This window comes from Pelophylax lessonae (assembly GCF_965119305.1).
Source record: "Pelophylax lessonae genome assembly, chromosome: 8".
Taxonomy (NCBI): Eukaryota; Metazoa; Chordata; class Amphibia; order Anura; family Ranidae; genus Pelophylax; species Pelophylax lessonae.
In genome coordinates, this window is record NC_138775.1 from 50,387,611 (window position 1) to 50,405,137 (window position 17,527).

At 43.0% G+C, this 17,527-nt stretch overlaps 1 protein-coding gene across 2 annotated transcripts in view; it reads left to right on the top strand.

Moving 5' to 3' along the window:
* The window catches only part of PTPRG (protein tyrosine phosphatase receptor type G), a 776,809-nt gene that overhangs the window by 528,630 nt on the left and 230,652 nt on the right, over nt 1–17,527 (top strand). The window lies entirely within an intron of this gene.

Here is a 17,527-nt window from a genome sequence, read left to right on the forward strand (position 1 = left end):
TTGATAATAATTTTGACTGTAATGATAAGCAAAATCAAAGAAGGATGGAAAAAGTTTCATGTTTTTTTTATCTGATTGAACAAAATTTATTTAATTCAAATTCCCATTTAAAATTACCTTTACTTCTGCATAAAATTAAACTTTTTAGGACTTTCCTATGACATTTGCATATCAAATGCTCTAACAAATAAATAATCTCTGTGGGAATGTTCACAGGGAAATCTAGCAGAGTATGGTCAGCCTTATAAATAAAGTAAAACTTGTAGTTACATAGTCTGTCCTACTACCATTGCTGATCAAGCAGCTTCAGCACTTTGAGTCACTGAGTTTTGAACTTCACCAACTTTGTACTTAAGGTGGAGTTCCACCCAAAAGTCGAACATCCACTTTAAGTACTCCTGACCCCCTGACATGCCACATTTGGCATGTCCTTTTTTTGGGGGGGTACCTAATTTTGATAGGTACCCGCTCCCACTTTCGCTCGAACCTAGGCGACTTGAGCGGAAGTTCTCCTCTCCCCATCCCTCGCTACAATCTCTGGGACACATTAGAGGTCCCTGAAGATTACCCGGCCATTCAGGACACGCATCGCGACTCACACCCTGCTGTGAAGCCGAAAGCGGTCACAGCTGGGTGCTCAAAACACGTGATGCCGACGCCACGGAGAGGAGTGAGGCTTCAGGCGGCGGCATCGCTGGATCGTGGGACAGATGAATGTGTGAAAAATGGCTGGAACTCTACTTTAAGAGTAAGCCCCCCAAAAAGTATTGAAGTCAGAGGATCATCAGGAGCAGCTCAGCAATGTCCAATGTACATTTATCTTTTATAGGACTGATTTGATTTTATTTGTAGGTGTCCCCTTCAAGCAATGGGACAAAACATTTAGTTTATGGAAGCAGTATGCAGAATATGAAGTGTGACTTAGGCATGAAGGACTTAATGCCTTGTGACATGAATGGGGCATAAAGGACTAGGTGTCTGGTGACAAGAATGAGGGATGAAGAACTAGGTGTCTTGTGACATGAATAAGGGATGAAGGACTAGGTGTCTTGTGACATGAATGAGGCATGAAGAATTGGGTGCCTTGTTTAATGAATGAGGCATGAAGGACTAGGTGTCTTGTGACAAGAATGAGGCATGATGGTCTAGGTGTCTTGCGGCATGTATGAGGCATGATGGTCTAAGTGCCTTATGACTTGAATGAGACATGAGGGACTGGGTGCCTTGTGACATCAGGGACTGGGTACATTGCAACTTGAATGAGGTATGAGTGATTAGGTGCCTTTGTGACATGAATGAACAATGAAGGACTAGGTGTCTTGTGACCTGAATGAGGCATGAATAACTAGGTGCCTTGTGGCATGAATGAGGCATGATGGTCTGGGTGTCTTGTGGCATGAAAGACTAGGTGCCTTGAGACATGAATGAGGCATAGGGGACAGGGTGCCTTGTAACATCAGGGACTGGGTACATTGAGACTTGAATGAGGTATGAGTGACTAGTTGCCTTTGTGACATGAATGTGGCATGAAGGACTAGGTGTCTTGTGACGTGAATAACCATGAAGGACTAGGTGTCTTGGGACATGAGTAAACCATGAAGGACTAGGGTTTTTGTGACATGGCTGAGACATGGACTTGTTGCCTTGTGACATGAATGAGGCATGAGGGACTGGGTGCCTTGTGACATCAGGGACTGGGTACATTGCGACTTGAAGGGGGTATGAGTGACTAGGTGCATGTGTGACATGAATGAGGCATGAAGGACTAGGTGCCTTGTGTAATGAATGAGGCATGAAGGACTAGGTGTCTTGTGACAAGAATGAGGCACGGAGGACTAGGTGCCTTGTGGCATTAATGAGGCAAGATGGTCTAGGTGTCTTGTGGCATTAATGAGGCAAGATGGTCTAGGTGTCTTGTGGCATGAATGAGGCATGATGGTCTAGGTGCCTTATGACTTGAATGAGTCATGAGGGACTGGGTGCCTTGTGACATCAGAGACTGGGTACATTGCGACTTGAATGAGGTATGAGTGACTCGGTGCCTTTGTGACATGAATGGGGCATGAAGGACTAGGTGTCTTGTGACATGAATGAACCATGAAAGACTTGTGTCTTGTGACATGAGTAAGCCATGAAGTACTAGGGTTTTTGTGACATGGCTGAGACATGGAGGAGTAGGTGCCTTGTGACATGAATGAGGCATGAGGGACTGGGTGCCTTGTGACATCAGGGACTGAGTACATTGCGACTTGAATGAGGTATGAGGGACTGGGTGCCGTCTGACATTACTGAGGCATGAAGTACTAAGTGGTTTGTTACATGAATGAACCATAAAGGACTAGCTTTCTTGTGACATGACTGAGACATGAGGGACTAGATGCCTTGTGACATGACTGAGGCATGAAAGTCTAGGTGTCTTGTGACACAAGGGACTAAGTACATTGGGACTTGAATGAAGTATGAGGGACTACGTGCCTTCTGACATTACTGAGGCATGAAGCACCAAGTGGTTTATGACATCAATGGGACATAAGGGACTAGCTGACTTGTGATGTGACACATGAGGGAATAGGTACCCTGTGACATGACTGAGGCATGGGGGACTAGGTGTCAGGTGACACGACTTAGGCATGAGAGCCTAGGTACCACATGACGCAACTAATGCATGAGCCACGTGTGTCTGTGACTCCAGTACTTTATAGTTGCGTCAAACTGACAGTTTTTTAACTCCTTTCTGAAAATACTAGTTGCCTGGTTATTATGCCTACACATGGCACTTTGAATCACTGATCTGCAACAATTTATAGGGCAGAAAAGTCAGCGTAAAGTCAGAAGTCCTTCTCTACATGCTTGTTCCAGCTCAGTGACTCAGTGAAGGGTGGCATGATAACTCCGCTACCACTTGCAGAATTAGAGGTCAGCATTGGTAGCCTTCATGTATTCTCTCAGGAAGGGTTTCCTTGTGAAATAAGAAATGTCACAAAGAGTGTAAAGGAACTGGCTGCAGCAGCACGTGTAAAGCCCGTCCCGAGGTTTGAGCCTAATGCAGGTTGATTGCCGATCAATGCATAGGATATTCTCCCCAGAACCTGGGATGTTAATGCTTCCCCTACTTAGTGCAACAGGTTAATCCAACATAATCGTCGATTTAGTAGTCTCAGCCTCTTCAAAGTCATTTATACTAGACAGAAAAGGTTTTTTTCGGCCCGATTCTTAGCTAAGGCAATGTTCCAACTATTGATCCGAAGTCAAAGGTACAACGCTATTCAAGAGAGGCAATTTAGTTCACATTCACTATTTCACCCAGCCTGACATCATAAATGAAACCATATCTCACCGTAGAGTTATTGCCGCTTAGCCATCAATCACGGCCTCTAAAGGTTGCCTTGTGTATTGCGGACTTCGAACGGTGACATAACACTTCTCGCCAGCTCCCTTTGGGTTGTCTGTGTCAGGTTCATTTCGGAAAGTTGATCCCATGCTTCAGTTCCGACAATTTCCCCGAGCAGAATATACGGAGGCCCAGGTTTCTCACACAAGCCACATAAATACCAGCTGTGGTTCACAGAGAGGGCACTGAAGAAACACAAGATCTGGGAGACAAGCTGCAGGAGATGGAAGCTCATTGTGTTTAACCTGTCAGACGTTTCTATTTAATAGAAAAAGGTCAAATTAATGAGGCAACGAGACACATTTGTCAGACACATGTCATTCTAATTTAGGTAATATTACATTTTCTTTTTTTGTAAGGGGATGCATACATTGTAAAAGATTAGAGGGCTTCAGCAAACGCCCAGATAAGCTTCAGGTAGCTAAAAAAAACATTAATGCAGCTATGTTATTATTTTCAATTAATTGAAATGCCTGGACAAGACTTGGTCTCAGCCTTATGTAATCCCCTGTACAGCAACACTCAGTCGAAAAGGGAAGGGACAGCACTTGGAGCTAATCCAAGTTTCCTGTCTGCACATGTGCTGACAAGGACCATGCTGAATGGACAAGAGGTGACCTCTGTTGCTTCACTATTCAATCATGGGCTAGAGTCTGGACAATGGAGGAGCAGCAACACACTAATAAGGTAGGGACCAACCGATTATCGGCAGGGCCGATATGCACTTTCCCCGATATATCGGAATCGGCCCCGGAGGTTACCGATATTGCCGATATTACAGTATGTAATATTACTGTATGTAAAATCCTAGCATCCACTATATTAGTATTTTTATATAATGTCCAGTGTGTTTTTATAATTTAATAGTGTGAAATACCTTCATTACATCGCCGCTTGGCCCTTCCGTGACCCCCAGCTGTCAGTGCGGGAGGAGAGAAGGACAGCAGAGCGGGAGATGTAACAAAGGTATTTCACACTATTCTAATCTAATACCCGGCACTTCTGTGTACACTGCAGAGGGGAGAGCTCCTTCTCTGACAGCTATGAGAGGAGAAAACAGCAGAGTGGGAGATTAGCGTGGAGAGCCCGGAGCAGCGATGTAATAAAGGTATTTCCCACTATTCTATTACAATAACACACACTGGACATTATATAAAACACTAATAAAGTGGATTCTAGGATTTTGATGACACTAAACTAGGTTCACATGGGATTCCTGGCAGTCAGGTTTTTTCAGGTTTTTTTCCCCCTTATTTTCACCTAGTGATTCTGCTAGTAACACACTTCCTGTTTCAGGGTGACAACTTTCACCCACCATACTTGTACCTATGGAGGTGTAGCATTGTCATCATGAGCTGCTCCTTTGTTTTTGTGCTTAAAATGCCTCCCCTTTCCTTATCTCCATCATCATCAGAGAGGGAGGTGTTCTGTAGTTCACAAAAGAAAACTGGAAAGGATTAGGACATTGAAATTTCAGTATTATATAAAATAATATACTGAATACCATATTAAAAGTCAGCAGCTACAGTTATTTATTTATTTTTTTTCTACAGCCGGAACTTCTCTTTAAGATGGAAATTGCAGTTTTTTTTTGATGCTCTGTGTTTTTCCGAGCTAACTGCCATGCGGATATGGTGTACATCCACTTTAACACTGATTGTCTAGTAAACATATGCTTTTGCATAAACCTTTTTACAATCAGTATCATGTTCATTTTCAGAGATGGAGTATTTCCTTCTAACAATTATGAGAGTAAAGGGCGCCATCTTCCAAAGAATTAGCTTGTGCGATCTGAAACATCTACAGCAGAAAAATAACACCGTATTGATCCCAGATTCCATTGTGACAGTTTCATCACTTGCTGGCTTCCTGTCTCTTCCATTATTGTGAAACTTTGTTCAGAATTCCCAGCAATCGCCAAATGCTGCAGTCATTACAAAGCCAAGTTATGGTGTCACGCTTCTGTGATGATTTCTGTGTAATATCAGACATGCAAATAATAGGAGAGCAGGTGTTGTGAGAATGACACCTTCGTTGTGGTCCTGTGACAGGGGACTGGACAGAAATTGCTCCACGGTGGGAATTTTTTTGGCCAGTGTGCAATACAGCAAACCTATTAAACCTTATATTGCGTAGGTTTGCTGCCAAAACAGACCTGACGAAGCCCCAAAACATTACTTTTCTGCTGTGATCACTCTGAATAAAAGCTTTTGGATGTTACTTGAAGATCTAGGACAGGCATGTCCAACCTGCGGCCCGGGGGCCGCATGCGGCCCGCAACCACAGGCAATGCGGCCCACTACCTCCTGACTATTATTTTTTTTTGCTGGGGAGGAAGGAAGTCAGGTTGGGGAAATGGCCACAGCAGCTTCCAACTAATGGTAGGCAGAGGCTGCCTCAGAGGGGAGGTGAGCATGTGCAGTGTTTCTGACTCCTACCACCCGGACCACTTCAAATCACTGAGGTGGTCATGGTGGTTAGAGTGTTCCTTTATTATCACTCAGAAGAAGTAAACCTCTGTATACTGATTCCATTTCATTTGATCATCCTCTAGTTGTGTTAAATTAGTGCGGGGGGCGCGGCGGCGCGGGAAGGACGCGGCAGTGTTTTATTACTTCTATACCTTAACTATAGTATATATTTTATATGCGGCCCGAGAACATTTCTCTACACTCAATGTGGCCCAGAGAAGCCAAAAGGTTGGACACCTATGATCTAGGACAGGGTTTCTCAACCAGGGTTCTGTGGAAACCTAGGGTTCCTCCTGAGGCTGCTAGGGGTTCCTTGAGCAATGAGCAATTTCTGACTCTCCGATAAGTTCCCAATGACACCATTGTTCCTTTTAGCTATCTGTAAGGGGGTAATTCTTCCCAATGATGACGAGTAAGGAGCATTCTTCCCACTGACTGTCACACTAATGTGTCATGAGTTGTAGATTTTTTATATTTAGCATTGGTTCCCTGAGACCAGAAATGTATTTCAAGGGTTCCTCTGTGTTGAAAAGGTTGAGAGAGGCTGATCTAGGGTGACAAAGCAAGAGCAAAACGTGGACAAAGCTGCCACCCTTTTACAGAAAGTACCTGAACAAGGATCTTCATGGCAGGATCACCAGGGTTTATATCAGAGCCTCTTGCACACTGCTGTCTGAAAACACACATTTTTTTCTGATCTAAATGTAGTCCATTGTTTACAATGCACTGCATTTTGAACAGTGGGAAAAAAAAAAAGTAGTTGCTGGTTAATATTTTTGCATGTATACCCACAAATATCCGCATAGTCCACACTTCATTAAAATAAAGCTAGAAGAATTTTTCTGCTTGTGTGTTCATAGTCACAAATACGCACGTGGTTTCTGCCAGGATCGTCTGATGCTTATACATGGTACAATCTGCAGGAGGCCTAAATATTAAAGAAGTACAGCCCAAGCTTGTGTTGATGTACTTCTCCTGTGAATTACAGGCGTGCAGTTGGTTCTGCACTCTTGTGACCTGTTTTCAGCAGACAGCAGGCTAAAGTCTGCTGATGTCACAGAGCCAGTTTAAGCTGGGGAAAGATCGGGACAGTATGGTTGGGATCCGCCCACAGTGCTCAATGTCTGACACCTGTCCTGGTTTTCAAACAAAAAGCCCGTACAGAGGTACATGCTGAAAGCCAGAGGACATGTCTGCAGGAGCCAATATTGTATCCGTGATTAGGGCCGACCAATTATCAGAGCAGCAAATATCGGTCAGAAATTTACCGATATTGGTCAGACCTCCCCCTGTCCCCGCGAGGCGCTTGCTGCAGTCTCTGCTAAACTGCTCCTCTGGATACCATTTAAAGCCGGGGTCCCCAACCCCTGGGCCAGGAAGGCTGCTCTGTCAGTGGTGTGGCAGGCAGCAGAGAGACTATATCATCTCTCACTGCCCACCTCGCATCACCGCTGTTCCACCCCTACAACAGGGCTGCGAAGGCTGCTCTTGACAGAGCAGCAGCTGCGAGTGAGCAGAGAGATAGTTGTGTTATCTCTCATTGCCCGCCCACATGTGGAGGTTTACCAGCTTGGACGCTGCTGGGGAGAGGCTGCCAGAAGTAGTGTAAGTAGTGACAAGCTTCTTATGGGTGGCAGGTGACAGTGGCAAATGATATGCTGCATATGGATGGCAGGTTACAGTGGCAAATGACACGCTGCATATGGGTGGCAGGTGACAGTGGCAAGTGACACGCTACATATGGGTGGCAAGTTACACGCTGCATATAGGTGGCAGGTGGCAGTGGCAAGTGATACACTGCACATGGGTGACAGGTGACAGTGGCAAGTGACACGCTGCATATGAGTGGCAAGTAACACGCTGCATATGGATGGCAAGTGACGCGCTGCATATGGGTGGCAGGTGACAGTGGCAAGTGACACACTGCATATGCGTGGCAGGTGACAGTGGCAAGTGACACTGCATATGGGTGGCAGGTGACAGTGGCAAGTGACATGCTGCATATGGGTGGCAGGTGATAGTGGCAAGTGATATGCTGCATCTAGGTGACAGTGGCAAGTGACACACTGCATATGGGTGACAGTGGCAAGTGACACACTGCATATGGGTGGCAGGTGACAGTGGCAAGTGACACGCTGCATATGGGTGGCAGGTTACAGTGGCAAGTGACACGCTGCATATGGGTGACAGTGGCAAGTGACACGCTGCATATGGGTGACAGTGGCAAGTGACATGCTCCATATGGGTGGCAGGTGACAGCGGCAAGTGACATGCTCCATATGGGTGGCAATTGACAGCGGCAAGTGACATGCTCCATATGGGTGGCAAGTGACATGCTCCATATGGGTGGCAGGTGACAGTGGCAAGTGACATGCTCCATATGGGTGGCAGGTGACAGCGGCAAGTGACATGCTCCATATAGGTGGCAAGTGTCATACTGAATATGGGTGGCAGGTTAAAATTTGAATAAACATGTTCAGTTGATGCCAGATTTGTGTAGAAATTGTGTTGATTTCTCAAAACTATAAATGTACAGAATATTGGCACCTGTTATCGGCCTGATAAAATAAATCGTTCTATCCCTACCCGTGATCGACTGATCGCGTGTGCAATGCTTTCGAGGCTCCTGCAGGAAAATAATCTCTTCTGCAAAAAGATGTGCAAATATATAAGATAAGTGTGTATATGTATGTGTATATATATTATATTATATATATATATATATATATATTTTATTATTATTATTATTTATTTATTTTTTTTTTTTGTAAAGGTGAGCTGGGCCTTCAACAAAATAATTACAAAAATAAAAATTGGAAACAACCTTTGAAATGACATGAGCATGTTAAAGCTTCTATGGGATTTCAGTGATGGGGTTTAGATCTTTAAAGAAGTTGTAAAGTCAGGAAGGTTTGTTATCTTAATGCATTCTATGAATTAAGATAAAAAGCCTTCGGTGTGTTGCAGTCGTCCTCCAGCACCTCCTAATACTTGAGCCCCCCCTTCTGTGCAGCAATGTCTACGAGTCCCTCGGGTGTGGGACTCCTGATTGGCTGAGATAGAGCCGCGGCGCCATTGGCTCCCGCGGCTGTCAGTCAGGAGAGGGGGCGGGACCAGACCGCAGCTCTGTGTCTGAATGGACACGCGGATCTACAGCTCGGCTCGGGTGCCCCCATAGCAAGCTGCTTGCGGTGGGGGCACTCAATAGGAGGGAGGGGCTAGGAGCAGGAAAGAGGGACCCAAGAAGAGAGAGATCAACTGCACAGAGGAGGTAAATATAATATGTTAAGTGTGAGGCTTTTACCCACAGAACCAACCAACCATTTTTGAACCTTCTTTTCCCCAGAAGGAGTAAGGCCAGTTAGGCATTCGTGCCCCCCCCCCCCCCCCAGACAGATGTCCTATTGGGAGCAGCGGCTGTGTCCCAGTTGACATGTAAGGGACTGCCTGCATGGGAAAGTATGGAACATGTACATCCCTGTGCAGGTAAACGCGACCCTCGCAGGTGAAATAGTCCTAAGAAGATGGGAATTGTGATTGTGTATAGTAGTGTGTAATAGCGAAGTCTTCCAGCTCCCCTTGTTGGAAAAGCGGCTCTGTAGCATTTCATAGCTCAAAGCAGACATTCTGTAAAAAATACATCTTACCACAAAACAAATCCTGAACACCAGAGCAGTGTAAACATGTCTTCATAGCAACGTTTATAATTGTGATCTCCATGTCAGCAGCATTTATATAATTCAGCGGATTCTGTCTGAGAACGCAGCGCGGCTTTGCAGAGCAGCATGACTCGAGCCGGGGAGCTGTTGACATGTTTTGTTAATGCTCCATGCCCATCGTGCATGAACCATATATAAAAGCCACGCTTGTGATTTAAAGATGTCCACTTAGTATGCTAAAATGCGCAAATGTTACATGCTGTCACATCAGAATAGGCGATTGGGACTGTGGCTACTGATTTCAGCATGGCGTATTATCTGTGCGGTGGTGGAAATGATCCTGTTTAAAGCATATTTCAACTTTTCCAGTTTTATTTTATTTGAGAAAACCCCACTATGTTTGTTATGTGTTCCCATTCACACAGCATATGTACAAAAAATAAAAAGAATATACAGTGTACACAATGTTGTCAAAAGTATTGGGGCACATGAACTTTAATGGCATCCCAGTCTTAGTCCGTAGGGTTCAATATTGAGTTGGCCCACCGTTTGCAGCTATAACAGCTTCAACTCTTCTGGGAAGGCTGTCCACAAGGTTTAGGAGTGTGTCTATGGGAATGTTTGACCATTCTTCCAGAAGTGCATTTGGAAGGTCAGGCACTGATGTTGGAGAGAAGACCTGGCTCACAGTCTGCGCTCAAATTCATCCCAAAGGTGTTCTATCGGGTTGAGATCAGGACTGTGTGCAGGCCAGTGAAGTTCCTCCACCCCAAACTCGCTCATTCATGTTTTTGTGGACCTTGCTTTATACACTTGTCTAAATCATTTGGTGGATGGGGGATTATGGTGTGGGGTTGTTTTTTAGGGTTGGTCTTGGCCTCTTAATTCTAGTGATGGGAACTCCTAAGGCATCAGCATACCAAGACATTTTGGACAATTTTATGCTCCCAACTTTGTGGGAATAGTTTGGGGATGGCCCTTCCTGTTCCAACATGACTGCCCACCAGTGCACAAAGCAAGGTTGATAAGTTCACCTCTTATAACATATTTGGGGTGTAGCACGTAACATGTTACAGTTGCACCAGCTGTTGCACCCCTCCGCCTCTTTATAAGTCCCTGTTTTAACAGTGAGCTGGGGGATGTAAATCGCTGCCACGATATAAAGAAAACTCCACCCACCCGACATGTCATCCATTCACAGTGTTCTGTGAATTGGAAAACTACAAGTCCCAACAGCCTTTGCGGCTATTGGCTTGTAGTTCTCAATGAACTACCATGGCACTGTTGAGCACTCTGGTAGTTAATTTTCTCTTCCTCTCAGTGTGCATCTGCCAGGCCGTACAAGGTACGAGGAGACAGATACCCACGAAAAGTCTGCAGGAGTCCTGCATGGCACCTGCAGGCTACAAGTAAAGAAAAAAAATTTAAATAAATGCAATTTTTTTTTTTACCTGCAAAAAGATGTGCATTTATTATTATTCTTATTCTTTTTTTTTTTTAAAGTGAACGTATCCTTTAATGGCATAAAAAAAAGGCCGTACATATCTGACAATTTTACGCGTGCGCAGTTATTGGAAAAAATGTACGTGTACGCGTCTAAATGTGATACCTTAGGTGTGTATTTTACGCAGAATCTTCTGCTAGTTCTGCCAGCAAGAACCCATGTTCTGTGCAGAAAATACACATGCCCGTGTGAATGAGCCCCCAGCTTGCCCCAGGGATGCTTTTGCAATATACTTATCAGTAGAAATGTTTGCCCACAGTAGCTGTGTCCCCTGGTATTGTAACAATGGCCCAAATACAGATCTACTAATTGAGATGATTTAACTTTGCTTGCTTTTTAGTTTTTCCCAGCTGATTAATTTACTCATTTCGGAGTATGACTTTTCCAGAACATGACTGTCGTGTGTTGATAAATGCCCCTTCCTTTCAGGAATAATTCTTTCTGAGGTTGTGATCCGTGACTCACCATGCATTCTGTTTCAGAGACCAATAGTTTAAAGTGGACCTTTCAATATAATTTGTACTTCATGGGAATGAATAGGGTACATGGCTGCATTACAAAACCACAGTATTATTTTGAGTAATACGGTTGTGTAGTGAGATCGGCACTTCCAGGAAATAGTTTGTATATCTTTGAGCAAATAGGACTCTTGTTTTATATACAGTGTGTGTGTGTATGTATATATGTGTGTGTGTATGTATATATGTGTGTGTGTATATGTATATATATATATATATATCTGTGTGTGTGTGTGTTCTTCGAAATGTTTCCGCTTTTTTTTTTTAAAACTCTATTAAATATTACAAAAGTGCGGAAACGTTTTGTAGACCCCTCCTATATATACAAAGCCGTGGTACCCTTACAGCACATTGAAACATTGCTTTTTTCCTCCTGAAATTAGTGAAATTAAAAACAATTGTCACACGTATACTTGCATGCCTTTGGCATGTCAGAGTGAGTTTAAAAAAAAAAGTGTCAAGGCATAAAATATTGCTTGTTCTACCAAGATATTCTAAAATGGCCTGGACATATTTGTTTGTACCCCTGCAAAAGATGACAGTAATTGGATTGTGGTGATATTTTAAACAGTTTTTCTGGCTAAAGGTTTTTACCTTAATGCATTCTCGGTATTAAGGTAAAAAACCTTTCAAATGTTGCTCCCTCCCACCCTCTCACCCTCCCACCCTCCCACCCTCTCACCCTCTCACCCTCTCACCCTCTCACCCTCTCACCCTCTCACCCTCTCACCCTCTCACCCTCTCACCCTCTCACCCTCTCACCCTCCCACCCTCCCACCCTCTCACCCTCTCACCCTCTCACCCTCCCACCCTCTCACCCTCCCACCCTCTCACCCACCCATCCTCCCCTCCTCCCATCCTCCCCTCCTCCCTTCCCTCCCTCCAAATATTTACCTGAGGATATTGATCCATCCAGCGCTGTGCCCAAGATCAACGGCTATCTCCTAACTGGACATGGAGGCAGCAGCTGTTGGCTCCTGCTGCTGTCAATCAAATCCAGTAAGAAGAGGGTGAGGCTGAGCCTTGCTATGTGTGTCTAAAGACGCACACAGCCCGGCTCAGGAGTGAGTGTAGCGTTTGCTTTCATAGCAAGGCGCTTGCTATGGGGGCATACACAGAAGAGGAGGAGGTTAAGGGTCGCTCTGTTCAATACCATTGCGCAGAACAGGTAAGTATAACGTTTGTTGTTCTTAAAAAATATTAGCTTTGGTAATGTTATAAAATCATACGTATTTTTATCCATTTAAATCAGTCAACCAGCCTATTTAAATGGGGGAAAAGTAGTCACTTTACTCTTTGGTATGATCATGTGTACCACAATGAGCATAGAGCAGAGAAGGCAAAAGAACAGAGTTGTCTGAGAAGATCAGAAAGAAAATGTCTAAGGTAAAGGCCATAATACCATTTATTCATGCTTGATGCTCTTCGACTACCGTTGCAAATGGTATTAAGAAGTTTAAAGTCCATGGAAGTGCGCCCATCTTCCCTGGATGTGGCCACAAGCTGAAAAATGGTCCCCAGGAATATATATATTTATAAAATGGGATGGGAAATTAAATTATTTAAACTCTTTCTTAGTTGACTCCAATGTATTTCTCTGACAGTTTACCACCGGAAAAAATTGGTTAAATTTGTATCACTAGATTATTTTGTAGTTCATAATGCAGACACCCTGTTTATTCTCTTACTAACATATTTCCAGAGCCCTTCAGGAGCCCCAGAATCCAGTGGCCCCTATTTTGCGAATTGAGACCTAGAGTGTCCTATTCTGGATTGTTCCCTTCCTGCCCCAGATGCCATCCTGTTAACCACTATGCTGATTGGCCAGTAGGGAGACGGAAGTGGGTAGATCAGATCTGAGTAATGTGTGCATAATACAGCTGATATTGTAACACATCGGCACTTTTTTTTTTTTATAAAGCAGACACCTTAAAGCACAGATGGCTTACATTGCATGTGTGCTGCTAATATACATTGGGGTACACTTTTAAATCCAGCCTTAAAGTGAATTTAGAGCCTTTTTTAAGTTTTTGATAAGTGTTGAGAAGTTAAGACAGGTTTTTGTTGCTGTCTTTGTTCACAGTAGGAAGATTCACCCTCTCTACTTGTTATGGTGGCTACTGTCACTGAGACTAAAACTGATGGGAATTCCAAAATTTGAGTTACCATATCTCCAGAACCAGGACTAGAGGGTCACTCGTCCAATGGGGTCACTTGTTCTGATGACAACTGTCTGAGCAGATATCCCTTACTTTCCAGAGATTTTTCAGGAGTTTTGGCTGTAAATATACTTAAACCTGCCTTGACTTAAAAATCTGAACCCTAAATATTTAAATAGGTTCTTGAAACCCACAGGGGTGAGATTTGTTTTCCTGCAATTCATTAGGAGATATGGTCTTGAAAAGTATGCACTGGCTCCTAGTGATGTTTTTCCTCTAAGCATTATATGTCTTCATTCAGCACAAAACAGGCCAGAGCGGTTTATTCATTAGATAAATAATAGCGTGCATTATGCTCATATATTATGAATCAGTTGCAGCATTCCATAATGACCCAGAATGTCAATATATTTTAATAATGCATCGTTTTGCACTTGATTTGATCAGTGGTATTTCTTGCGTTGAATTTCAAATATGATTAGGTGGTGACCTCGAGGAAGTGTGAAGTACTCAGGCACCGTCTTTCTGGATGAATCCTGTGTATTTTCTCTCGGAGATGTTCTTCCGTGATAGACGAGCGTCTCAAGAGAAAGGGGGAGATAATATTCCGTCATAAACATTGGATTTCCCTTGGCGGAGAGAAGAGAGTCCGATAGTGAAGAGCACAGCAATATCTCTGTTCTGCTTCCCTGCATAGAAACCCTATGGAATATTTCAATGCAGCGTCTGCGGCTTTATAGGGAAGAGGAAAAGACTTGATTTATTTTGTATAATACAGATAGAGCAGATTGCATTTTAGTGAACAATAGGGCAGAGTTATAAAAACTAGAAAGAAAAATGTTCGAGCTGCCTATAGCAATTAAGATTCCTAACTTAGAGGCCTGTGCATGGAAAGTGACAAGTCAAATGTTACAAGAAAATGTCTTTTGCTCACCAATCAGAATTACTATTATTATTAGGATTCAGGATTTATAACATCAGCAGTTTTTGCAGCTCTTTACAAATTGGAGGGAGATAGTACATTTACTATATAAGAGTAATCAGAGGGTCCTGCTCGTTGGAGCTTATATTTCAAATGGAATGGTTGCAGTTGGTAAAACAGATAGTAGCTCTTTTGTTCCTACTCGTGTATCTAAAGCAACTCTGTCTGTTCTTTATTTTTTTATTTCTTGATCATTGATCCCCTTTAACTAAAAAAAAAAAAAAAAAGAGTGATCATATGTGAGTGATGGAGGCACGATAGGTCAGGGACATATTCTGACACATGGAGAATGGCCTGACACATGTTTGCAGAAGCGGATCATTTGTGAAAGTGATGGTTTTAATGCATGAGCCACAATCTCATTTCCAACTGTCAGCGAGCATCGGAGCATAAAAAAGGGTTTGCTGCAGGGCCAAAAGAACGTCCCAAAGTTTCATTCATTCCTTCTTTCCTGTGGTCAGGATCAGATTGAGAGATGTGCTGCTTTCCACATCCGTCACTTTGTCATTTACAATTGATGTATACGAATAATAAAATCTGAAGACACAAGGAGCTCAATTAAAAAGTTAAAGGCGCACAAAAGCCAAAACGGTGGCATATTTTCTGCAAGTGGAATTTGTGAATTGTTTTTATCATAAAATTTACTTTAAGTAAATTTTGATGCAACTTTCACTTTGTACTCACTGTTCCTTGTTTTTATCATTGTTTGTCATGGACAAATGTATAAAATTTCACTCTAGTTCAGCATGTCAGAACAAGGTTGGTAGGCTAGATTAGGTGCTCCCAATTCTTTCATAGGGCCCTCAAAAAGTTTAAACATTTGCTGTAACCCCAGGCAAATTAAACATAACCAAAAAAAAAAAAAAAGCGATCAATAGTCCAGCCACGCATTCATTAAAATTCAGTAGACCTTTTTGCCTTAGAAACAATAACGGTTTGTGGTCAATTGCATGTAATTTTCTGCTATAGATTACAAATATTCTTTACAATTTTTAATAAATTCTGTAAAATTATTATAATACTCAAACATAGTTCATATTAGGTGCTTCCATGATGCAGTGTGTACTGAGCTCTCTAGTAAGAAAGCCCAACACTAGCTCTGCATTTGTAAGAAAGCCCAGTACTAGTTCTGCAAGAGCTGCGCAAACTGTTGGTGCTATATAAATCCTGTATAATAATTTGTAAACAGTTCCTGCAAGTTAAACCTAACCAGACAGGCATTCTCTTTGTAATCTCACATCCTGTTATACCGGTCACAACACAGGCTATTCACAGACGATTTAAGTGGCTTTGTTGCTTCATACTCACTACCTGCTGCCTTAAGTTGGCAAATATGAAATATTATGTCTAACACTTTTTTGTTGCATTTAACCTCTTGTCGCCCACGTGACGTGTGGCGGCAAATAGGGTGGGCTTTACCACACATCCATCCATGAATGGCCAAGGTTTCCCTAGCACATGACTGAGCTGTCATAGAAGGCTCAGTCTCTCTCGTTACACCTGGTAGCTGGCAGAACAGTCTCCCAATCATGTAACAACTGTGACATTGAATCAGAGTGGTCATACTATCGGAGAGTTGATCCCACCTTGGGGCATATAGACCCATGTAAAGGCACATTGGGGCTGGGCAGAAAGGTGTAAATGCCCAACTCCAGCCTAAACTTTTTTTTTTTTTTCTCTTTGTTACAGAGCTTGGAAGGGTAATATTGGTCAGAGTTTTATTGCTGTCTGTTTCCATCTGCAGTCGAGATTCCAAAGCTTTCTCTAGCTCGGAAAACAATAACTGATTTGGGGTCTAGATTTTAGTTAGGTGCCCCAGAAGCCAACTCTATTATGACAGGCTCACAGCCCTAAAATCTGTGATCGCACAATTACATAGACCCCAAGTAATACAAATATGGTTTGTCTAAGACTCGATTCACACTAGCGCGACTTGTCAGGCGACTTGACTGCTACAGGACCCGTTCTAATAGGAGGGACACAAGTCGCTCCGACTTAGAAAAAGGGTCCTGTACTACTTCGGGGTGACCTCGGAGCGACTTGCATAGATTTCCATTATGTGGAGTCCATGCAAGTCGCTCTGAAGTCGTGGTGCTTGGGAATGCACAAGTCGCCCCCAAAGTAGTACAGAGTCGTGCCGCCCCAGTGTGAACCGAGCCTCAATGCAGTTAAATGTGTAGCTATATTCTCACCTAAAGCATGACATGAAAAAAAATAATGTAACGAGGAATAGTTTGCCATCCCCCTAGAATCTAGTTGCTTTTCTACAAATTCATGCCTGCTTTCATGGTCTCACTGGATGCTGAAGGATAAACTGAAGATGCTAAATTGTAGCAGCTATATACATACAAAACATTTACACTTGAGGACCTCTGAGGACCACTGCCAATCAACCATCCTACCCGTAGAACCTTTGAAGGTGGAGCTATATTGTAAAGAATCTTCTATTCAGTTTATAATCCAATATTTGGCTTAGCGGTGAGCATTTATCTAACTAAAGCAGACTAAATAATGGGCAGTTTCTGATGTTTATGAAAACTATGCAAATATGGTAATTGTTATACTTAGCAGATTATGAAAAAGTTACCAGCTGTATATTCTGAACATCAGAAAACCACGCACACTTTGAGGAAGAAATAAACCATGCGTAGAACCTGCCCCGCTCAAGCTTTCCCCCAGCGTCTGTGTTGACCTTTTTTTTCTTCCATTAGCAAAGAAAACTGCAGAATTTTAATGGATCGATCCTTAGGTATAACTTGCCGAGGGATCTGTGAGTGATTTTAATTGAAACAGCATTTGATACATTTGCACAAATTAGCTGGATGTTTCTCTAATTAACAAAG